This window comes from Bos taurus, chromosome 3, assembly GCF_002263795.3.
Source record: "Bos taurus isolate L1 Dominette 01449 registration number 42190680 breed Hereford chromosome 3, ARS-UCD2.0, whole genome shotgun sequence".
NCBI classification, from domain to species: Eukaryota; Metazoa; Chordata; class Mammalia; order Artiodactyla; family Bovidae; genus Bos; species Bos taurus.
The window spans coordinates 17,427,551-17,436,230 of NC_037330.1; the positions used below are offsets into that span (position 1 = coordinate 17,427,551).

Sequence of the window (8,680 nt, forward strand, 5' to 3'; positions counted from 1 at the left end):
TTCTTTTTCTTGTACAGAGCTCTAATTGCTTCAGTTTAAAGACCACTTCTACTCCCAGATTAATCGCAACACCCAAGTTCCAAAAGATCTAAGAGTTGTGCTCACCAGAGGCTCCAAAGATCCCTATGACCGTCAGGACAATGACAGCACTGTGATGGAGACTCCTTTTTATAAGGACCAGGCAGCCCCACCCAGGGGAACATCCCAGGACTGGCATGATGCACTTTTTTCCCAACCAAATTCCACGTGCTTGCAATCTTCAAAAATCAATGCCCCAGTCATACTGATATCACACAGTTCCCTTGTCCATGGACTTGCTCACCCTTCAGTGAGGAATTACAGAGTGATTCATTTTGAGACTTTGTCTCATACTTCCTCTACCTGTGTCATGTGCCATTAGGAATATGAGGAATGCTTGAGAATGGTTGCTATTCTTCCATAGTTAGAGATGTTGCTTTCCCCCTCTTGCCAGTTCCCCAAAGCATTGGTACTAAAACTTACTACCCCATTCCATTTCATCTGTCAGCACCCGGCTTTTTGTCCATTGATGACAGAGACCAGAGTTTCCTAACTGCACGTATTTTAACTCCTACCTCCAGCTTTTCTAACTCACCTTGTACCCTATACTGCTTCTTACATTTAAGTGACTTAAACCTGGCCAAAAAATCTACCTTGATTTTTTAGTGCAAGCAGTCTCATGTCAGATGTGCTTTCATATGGCTCCATACACGGACTTGAACAGGACAACGTGATCCCTCAGTTTCTTAGGCCATAAATCACAATCTCTGACCCCTTCCTGAAGCTTACTTTTGCAGATTTATGCACTGATCTGAACTCTGCAGACCCATGATCTGAGTCATTTGTGGTCTACTAGAAACCCAAATTCCTCTCCTCTCATTATCTTCAAAATGAACTCAGTGTCTGGGCTATATGCATTTAGAAGCTTTCCCACTAATACTCCTAAATTCTTGCACTCTTTCCCTACAACAGTTAATTCAATTTGACTCGATCAGGTATTTACTTTAAATGACACTTTAGTGTGTTTCCAGACATTCTTAGTACACTCAGGGGATGAAACCTCCATGAATCATTGATTCAGCCATTCAATCCATGTGGATTTTCCTTAAATAAAAAAATAGGGGTGAAAATGGAACCCATTCATAATTTATTAGTGTAATTTGTTGACCGACAGTAACACTTCAGCTCATATATTTACTATGCCTTTCAGGGGAAAACTTGAGTACCTTGGCTTATCAGTTCAGTTCAGTTCAGTCCAGTCATTCAGTCATGTCTGACTCTTTGCGACCCCATGAAACTGCAGTACCCCAGACTTTCCTGTCCATCACCACCTCCCAGAACTTGCTCAGACTCATGTCCATCGAGTCGGTGATGACATCCAAACGTCTCATCTTATATCATTCCCTTTCTCCTGCTTCAATCTTTCCCGAAATCAAGATATATTTCAATAAGTCACTTTTCGCATTAGTGGCCAAATTATTGGCGCTTCAGCCTCCAGCATCAGTCCCTGCCTTGTGAGAAACCTGTATGCAGTTCAGGAAGCAACAGTTAGAACTGCACATGGAACAACAGACTGGTTCCAAATAGGAAAAGAGTACGTCAAGGCTGTATATTGTCACCCTGCTTATTTAACTTCTATGCAGAGGACATCATGAGAAACGCTGGGCTGGAAGAAGTACATGCTGGAATCAAGATTGCCAGGAGAAAATATCAATAACCTCAGATATGCAGATGACACCACCCTTATGGCAGAAAGTAAGAGGACCTAAAAAAGCCCCTTGATTAAAGTGAAAGAGGAGAGTGAAAGAGTTGGCTTAAAGCTCAACATTCAGAAAACTAAGATCATGGCACCTGGTCCCATCACTTCATGGGAAATAGATGGGGAAACAGTGGAAACAGTGTCAGACTTCACTTTTGGGGCTCCAAAATCGCTGTAGATGGTGGGTGCGGCCATGAAATTAAAAGACACTTACTCCTTGGAAGGAAAGTTATGACCAACCTAGACAGCATATTCAAAAGCAGAGACATTACTTTGTCAACAAAGGTCCATCTAGTGAAGGCTATTGTTTTCGAGTAGTCATGCATCGATGTGAGAGTTGGACTGTGAAGAAAGATGAGCACCAAAGAATCGAGGCTTTTGAACTGTGGCACTGGAAAAGACTCTTGAGAGTCTCTTGGACTGCAAGGAGATCCAACCAGTCCATCCTAAAGGAGATCAGTCCTGGGTGTTCATTAGAAGGACTGATGCTGAAGCTGAAACTCCAGTACTTTGGCCAACTCATGCAAAGAGTTGATTCATTAGAAAAGACTCTGATGCTGGGAGGAATTGGGGGTGGGAGGAAAAGGGGGTGACAGAGGATGAGATGTCTGGATGGTATCACCTACTCAATGCACATGAGTTTGGTGAACTCCGGATGTTGGTGATAGACAGGGAGGCCTGGCGTACTGCAATTCATGGGGTCACAAAGAGTCGGAAACATTTCAGCAACTGAACTGAATTCAGTGGAAAAACTTTTAAATGGATACAGTCCAGATATTGAGACAATTTTGAAGATAATGAGATGAGAGGAATTTGGGTTTCTAGCAGACCGAGAAGCAGCAGACCAAAAAGCAACAGTAAGAACCAGACATGGAAAAATGAACTGGTTTAAAACAGGGAAAGGAGTAAGTAAAGGCAGTATATTGTCAGCCCGCTTATTTAACTTATATGTAGAGTACATCTTCAAAATTCTGGACTGGATGAAGCACAAGTTGGAATCAAGATTGCAAGAGAAATATCAATAACTTCAAGTATGAAGATGATGCCACCCTTAGGGCAGAAAGCAAAGATGAACTAAAGATCCTCTTGATGAAAGTGAAAGAGGAGAGTGAAAGAGTTGGCTTCAAACTCCACATTCATAAGATCATAGCATTCAATCCCATCACTTCGTGGGAAATAGATGGGGGAAAAATGAACACAGTGAAAGACTTTATTTTCTTGAGCTCCAAAATCACTGAGGACTGAGACTGCAGTCGTGAAATTAAAAGATGCTTGCTCATGGGAAGAAAACTATACCAAACCTAGACAGTGTATCAAAAAGCAGAGATATCACTTTGCTGACAAAGGTCCCTATACTCAAAGTTATGGTTTTTCCAGTGGTCATGTATGGATGTCAGAGTTGGACCATAAAGAAGGCTGAGCACTGAAGGAACGACGCTTTTGAACTGTGGTGCTGGAGAAGACACATGAGAGCCCCTTGGACACCAAGGAGAGCAAACCAGTCAATCCTAAAGGAAATCAACTCTGAATATTCATTGGAAACACTGATATTGAAGCTGAAGCTGCAATATATTGGCCTACTGATGTGAAGAGCCAACTCCTTGGAAAAGATGTTGATGTTGGGAAATATTGAAGGCAGGAGGAGAAGGGGATGACAGAAGATGAGATGGTTTGATGGTGTCAATGGACATGAGTTTGAGCAAACTCTGGGGGATAGTGAAGGACAAGGAAGTCTGGCGTGCTGCAGTCCATGGGGTCGCAAAGAGTCGGACATGAATGAGCAACTGAACAGCATCAAACAACACTAGACCAGGGTGACTCATGGTCATGTGGCAGAAAAAGTAGAATTTCATGAAGGGACCCCATTCCATGAGCTTATGGCTGAGAAACCTGAGGGATCATGTTGTCCTGTTCAAGTCCATTTTGGAGCCATGTGAAAACACAACTGAAATGAGACTGTTCATACTGGAAAATCATGATAGACTTTGTGGCCATGGTTAAGTCATTTAATTGTCAAGAAAAGCCCAGAGGTAAGTAGAACGTGGTATAAGAGGAATTTAGAAAAACTGTGGGTGGGGGTTATGATATGTGCATTCAGTAAACCCTAGTCATGACCATTGAGGGAGACAAAGCTGGGTGCTGAAGCTGAAATGGAATGGGGTAGTAAGTTTTCCATACCAGATGCGTAGGGAGCTGGGGAATGTGGCAAGCACAATCTTAACCATGGAGGAGCAGTACCATTGTCAAGGAATTCCTCATATTTCCTAACTGGTGCATGCTACTGGCACTGGGGCTTTGAGACAATGTATTGAGTGACTCACTCTGCACTGCCTCAGTGAAGGGTGAGGAAGTCCATGGCAATGGAGCTTTGTGATATCAGCGTGAGTGTGACAATTTGTTTTTGAGATTGCAAGCACATGGTATTTGGGGTGGGAAACAAGTGCATCATGCCAGATCTGGGATATTCCCTCTGGGTGGAGCTGCCTGGTCCTTATAAAAGGAGTCTCTACCACCGTGCTGCTATCTGTGTGCTACTCAGTCATAGGTCTTCTTTGGAGCCTCTGGTGAGTACAGTTTTAGAGGTTTTTAGCACTCGTGTGGTAGGGTATAGTCTTAGGGTAGAAGTGCCTGTATTTTAACAAATTAGTGCTCTCTATGGGAATAAGAAGGTAATAAGAATTTAGGGGTAGTTTTCAGTACTTCTTCTTGACGTCTTTATGCTCTTAAATGTGTCGAGAAGAATGGAGTCAGCGGCACAATCTTAACCTAGGGAGAGTCAGGGAGATGAGATGCCGTGTTTCAGTGCACCCTGCATTCATTGCAAATGAAGCCTTCTCAGCCTGCAGTCCCACTGAGCGCTGATGGGCCTTTGCATTTTTCCTGGAAGCCAACAGTCAAGTCAGTTAGACCAGCAACCAGGACCTCAAGGGAGAAATTAGTAGAGATGTGTTTTGAGATTGGCTAAAAGTTTCACATCCTGATTATTCTTCTTCAGAGTGTGTTTGTATTCACACAGCACTTGTGTAAGTAATTTTTTCTTTGGAAAGTGGTAGAAGAGGGCTCCCTATTAATGGAAGAATAGGACTTTCTGTTATGAACAATGCTGTCTGGTTTTGTATTTCAGATTCCTTGAGACCCAGGAAGGATGTCTCACCATCCGCATCCGCATCCTCATCCACATCCGCATCCACATCAGCATCAGCATCACCATCAGTGCAAGGAGCCCTGCCATCCACCTCCAAAAGTGTGCCCACCCAAGTGCCATGAGCCTTGCCCACCTCATCCATGCCCACCTCCAGTGAGCCAGCAGAAATGCCCTCCTAGGCCACCATGCCCACCATGCGAGCAGAAGTGTCCACCCAAGTGGAAGTAACAGCACCAGATTTCATCTGGACCAAGAAACAACAAGATCCAGGCTCTCCCGTTGTCCTCCCTTCAGCCATGGTGACGGACTGCATTTTCCTCAACCTCCCTCCTCGACCGACAGCTGACAGAGAAAAGGCTTGCTTCCTGAAGCTGACAACTCCTTGTTGGATAAAGAGCAGCAGGATCATCGCCGGATCGCTCTTTGCCATGTGCCCGTCTGTAATCCATGTTGTGATCTCCACCCCATGTGTAATTAGTGTGTCTATTTTTGCTTCTCCAATAAAGCCTGTGTCATAATTGAGTCCACATTTCTTCTATGTTTTCTTTTGCACTTTGTGTTTTTAATGTCTCCTGTCAACTACAGGTATTCTTCTCAGTGTTCCTTTTCATTCCCATTGGATTTTCAGAGTTAGACTTTTTCTTCATTGAGGTCAGCTTTGCCTGAAATGTCTTTGGATTGGATCCATCAAGGAATTCTTTCACTGGTTTCAAACGTGTCTATCTCTCTTCCTTGTAGGACCCTTAAAAGAACTGAATTCTCTCAGCCTCAGTTTCCTTACCTGAGAAAATTAGGAAAGAATGTATTCAACTCAGTGTACTCATAGAAATTAATATATACACAAATGTTTCCTAGTTATTGATACACGCCAGGGCATCACTTATATGCTAGGGACATGATAATGGTTACCAGTGTCCTTGTCCATCTAAATTCTTGGGGGCATTTTACACACACACACACACAAACATACGCAGAAGACAAATAATGGTTCTGCGTGTGTATATGTTAGAGAAAATTTGGAGAAAAGCCCTTCCAAAGTGGCTTTTTGGGCAATGACCTGAGTGATGAAATGAGTGAGCTTTGAGTGTATCTGGGATACATTGTATCATGAGAGGTGAGGGCAAGTGCTAAGGCAGAGGAAATTAAACACAGAAAGGACAGTGATCAAGGAGACACTGCCTCCAAATGGGGTCAGAGAGGTTGGGATCCAAAGATTTAGTAATGATTTTCATTATTTATTCATAGTTTGACAGCCATACTATGCTGATGGCCTAATGGTCTCAAATTTTATATCTATGCAATTCTCAACTATAAATTAAAGATAAATCAAAATTGCTGAATGAATTGGAGGATTGCATTATAGAGCTGCACTAATTAAGACAGGATGCTATCCCATAAGAAAAGACACAGAGATCAATGCAATAATAGAACATCCAAACATAGATCCACACCATACATGGTCAACTGATTTTCAACAAGGGTGTCTCGGTAATTCAACAGATGAAAAATAACCTTGTCACTAAATGGTACTCAAACTGTTGGATACTGATACAAGAATAATTGAAGCTTGGCCTTTACCTAACACCATATAAATATTAACTCAAATTGTATCACAGACTACAACTTAAGATCCAAGACTCTACAATTTCTAGAGGAAAACACAGGAGAAAATCTTAGCTGCCATGGGTTAGGTTAACTGTTATTAAAAATCAGTATCCAAAATATGTAAATAACTCATAAAGTCTGTCATAAACAGCACAGTGAATAGAAAACTGGACAACAGTCACTTTACAAAGAAAATGCCTTCATATGGCCAACAAAGTTATTTTTAGAACTTCTGAAAGTCACTAACATTAAATAAAGAGTATTCAAAATGCAAACCTGATGGGTACAGCCTTCAAAAGTCTGGAAATGACAAACTAATTTAATTAAGACACAGGACAAGCAGCAAATACACAACACCTCTGGGAGGAGTCTGGAATTGTTGCCAGTACTTTGGAAAACAGTTTGGCATCATCTGTAAAAGTAGAAGTGAGATACTTCGGGAACATCGCCTAGAGAAATGTGTGAACATGTGCACTAACAGACATGAGGAAAACGTCCTAGTGTTCCTAACAGCTCCACAAAGGAAACAACTTTGAGGTCAACCAACAGTACAACAAGGAGAGAAATGAAGTGCTGTATAGTCACACAATGACATACTAAACTTCACTAGTGGATAGACCAAAGCTACATAGTGTCAACTGAAGGATGAGAGACAAAAATACCGTATACAGTATAATTCCATTTATGTAGTGGAAAAGCTAGTAACTTAACTATAATTTTTGAGATATTCCTATCAGATCAGATCAGTTGATCAGTCGTGTCTGACTCTTTGTGACCCCATGAATCACAGCACGCCAGGCTTCCCTGTCCATCACCAACTCCCGGAGTCCACTCAGACTCACGTCCATCGAGTCAGTGATGTCATCCAGCCATCTCATCCTCTGTCGTCCCCTTCTCATCCTGCCCCCAATCCCTCCCAGCATCAGAGTCTTTTCCAATGAGCCAACTCTTTGCATGAGGTGGCCAAAGTACTGGAGTTTCAGCTTTAGCATCATTCCTTCCAAAGAAATCCCAGGGCTGATCTCCTTCAGAATGGACTGGTTGGATCTCCTTGCAGTCCAAGGGACTCTCAAGAGTCTTCTCCAACACCACAGTTCAAAAGCATCAATTCTTTGGCGCTCAGCCTTCTTCAGAGTCCAACTCTCACATCCATACATGACCACAGGAAAAACCATAGCCTTGACTAGACGAACCTTTGTTGGCAAAGTAATGTCTCTGCTTTTCAATATGCTATCTAGGTTGGTCATAACTTTCCTCCCAAGGAGTAAGCGTCTTTTAATTTCATGGCTACAGTCACCATCTGTAGTGATTTTGGAGCCCAGAAAAATAAAGCCTGACACTGTTTCCACTGTTTCCCCATCTATTTCCCATGAAGTGGTGGGACTGGATGCCATGATCTTCACTTTCTGATGTTGAGCTTTAAGCCAACTTTTTCACTCTCCACTTTCACTTTCATCAAGAGGCTTTTGAGTTCCTCTTCCCTTTCTGCCATAAGGGTGGTATCAACTGCATATCTGAGGTTATTGATATTTCTCCCAGCACTCTTGATTCCAGCTTGTGTTTCTTCCAGTCTAGCGTTTCTCATGATGTACTCTGCATGTAAGTTAAATAAACAGGGTGACAATACACAGACTTGACGAACTCCTTTTCCTATTTGGAACCAGTCTGTTGTTCCATGTCCAGTTCTAACTGTTGCTTCCTGACCTGCATACAAATTTTTCAAGAGGCAGATCAGGTGGTCTGGTATTCCCATCTCTTTCAGAATTTTCCACAGTTGACTGTGATCCACACAGTCAAAGGCTTTGGCATAGTCAATAAAGCAGAAATAGATGCTTTTCTGGAACTCTCTTGCTTTTTCCATGATCCAGCGGATGTTGGCAATTTGATCTCTGGTTCCTCTGCCTTTTCTAAAACTAGCTTGAACATCAGGAAGTTCACAGTTCACATATTGCTGAAGCTTGGCTTGGAGATTTTTGAGCATTACTTTACTAGCGTGTGACATGAGTCCAATTGTGTGGTAGTTTGGGCATTCTTTGGCATTGCCTTTCTTTGGGATTGGAATGAAAACTGCCCTTTTCCAGTGCTGTGGCCACTGCTGAGTTGTCCAAATGTGCTGGCATATTGAGTGCAGCACTTTCACAGCATCATCTTTC

General features: G+C 42.5%; 1 long non-coding RNA gene across 1 annotated transcript; it reads left to right on the forward strand.

The window, feature by feature from the left end:
• Positions 1 to 3,853: 3,853 nt before the first annotated feature.
• LOC112445862 (uncharacterized) lies at positions 3,854 to 5,444 on the forward strand. Its single transcript, XR_003033873.2, has 2 exons — positions 3,854 to 4,341; positions 4,902 to 5,444. It is a non-coding gene; the product is annotated as an uncharacterized lncRNA (long non-coding RNA).
• Positions 5,445 to 8,680: the final 3,236 nt, after the last annotated feature.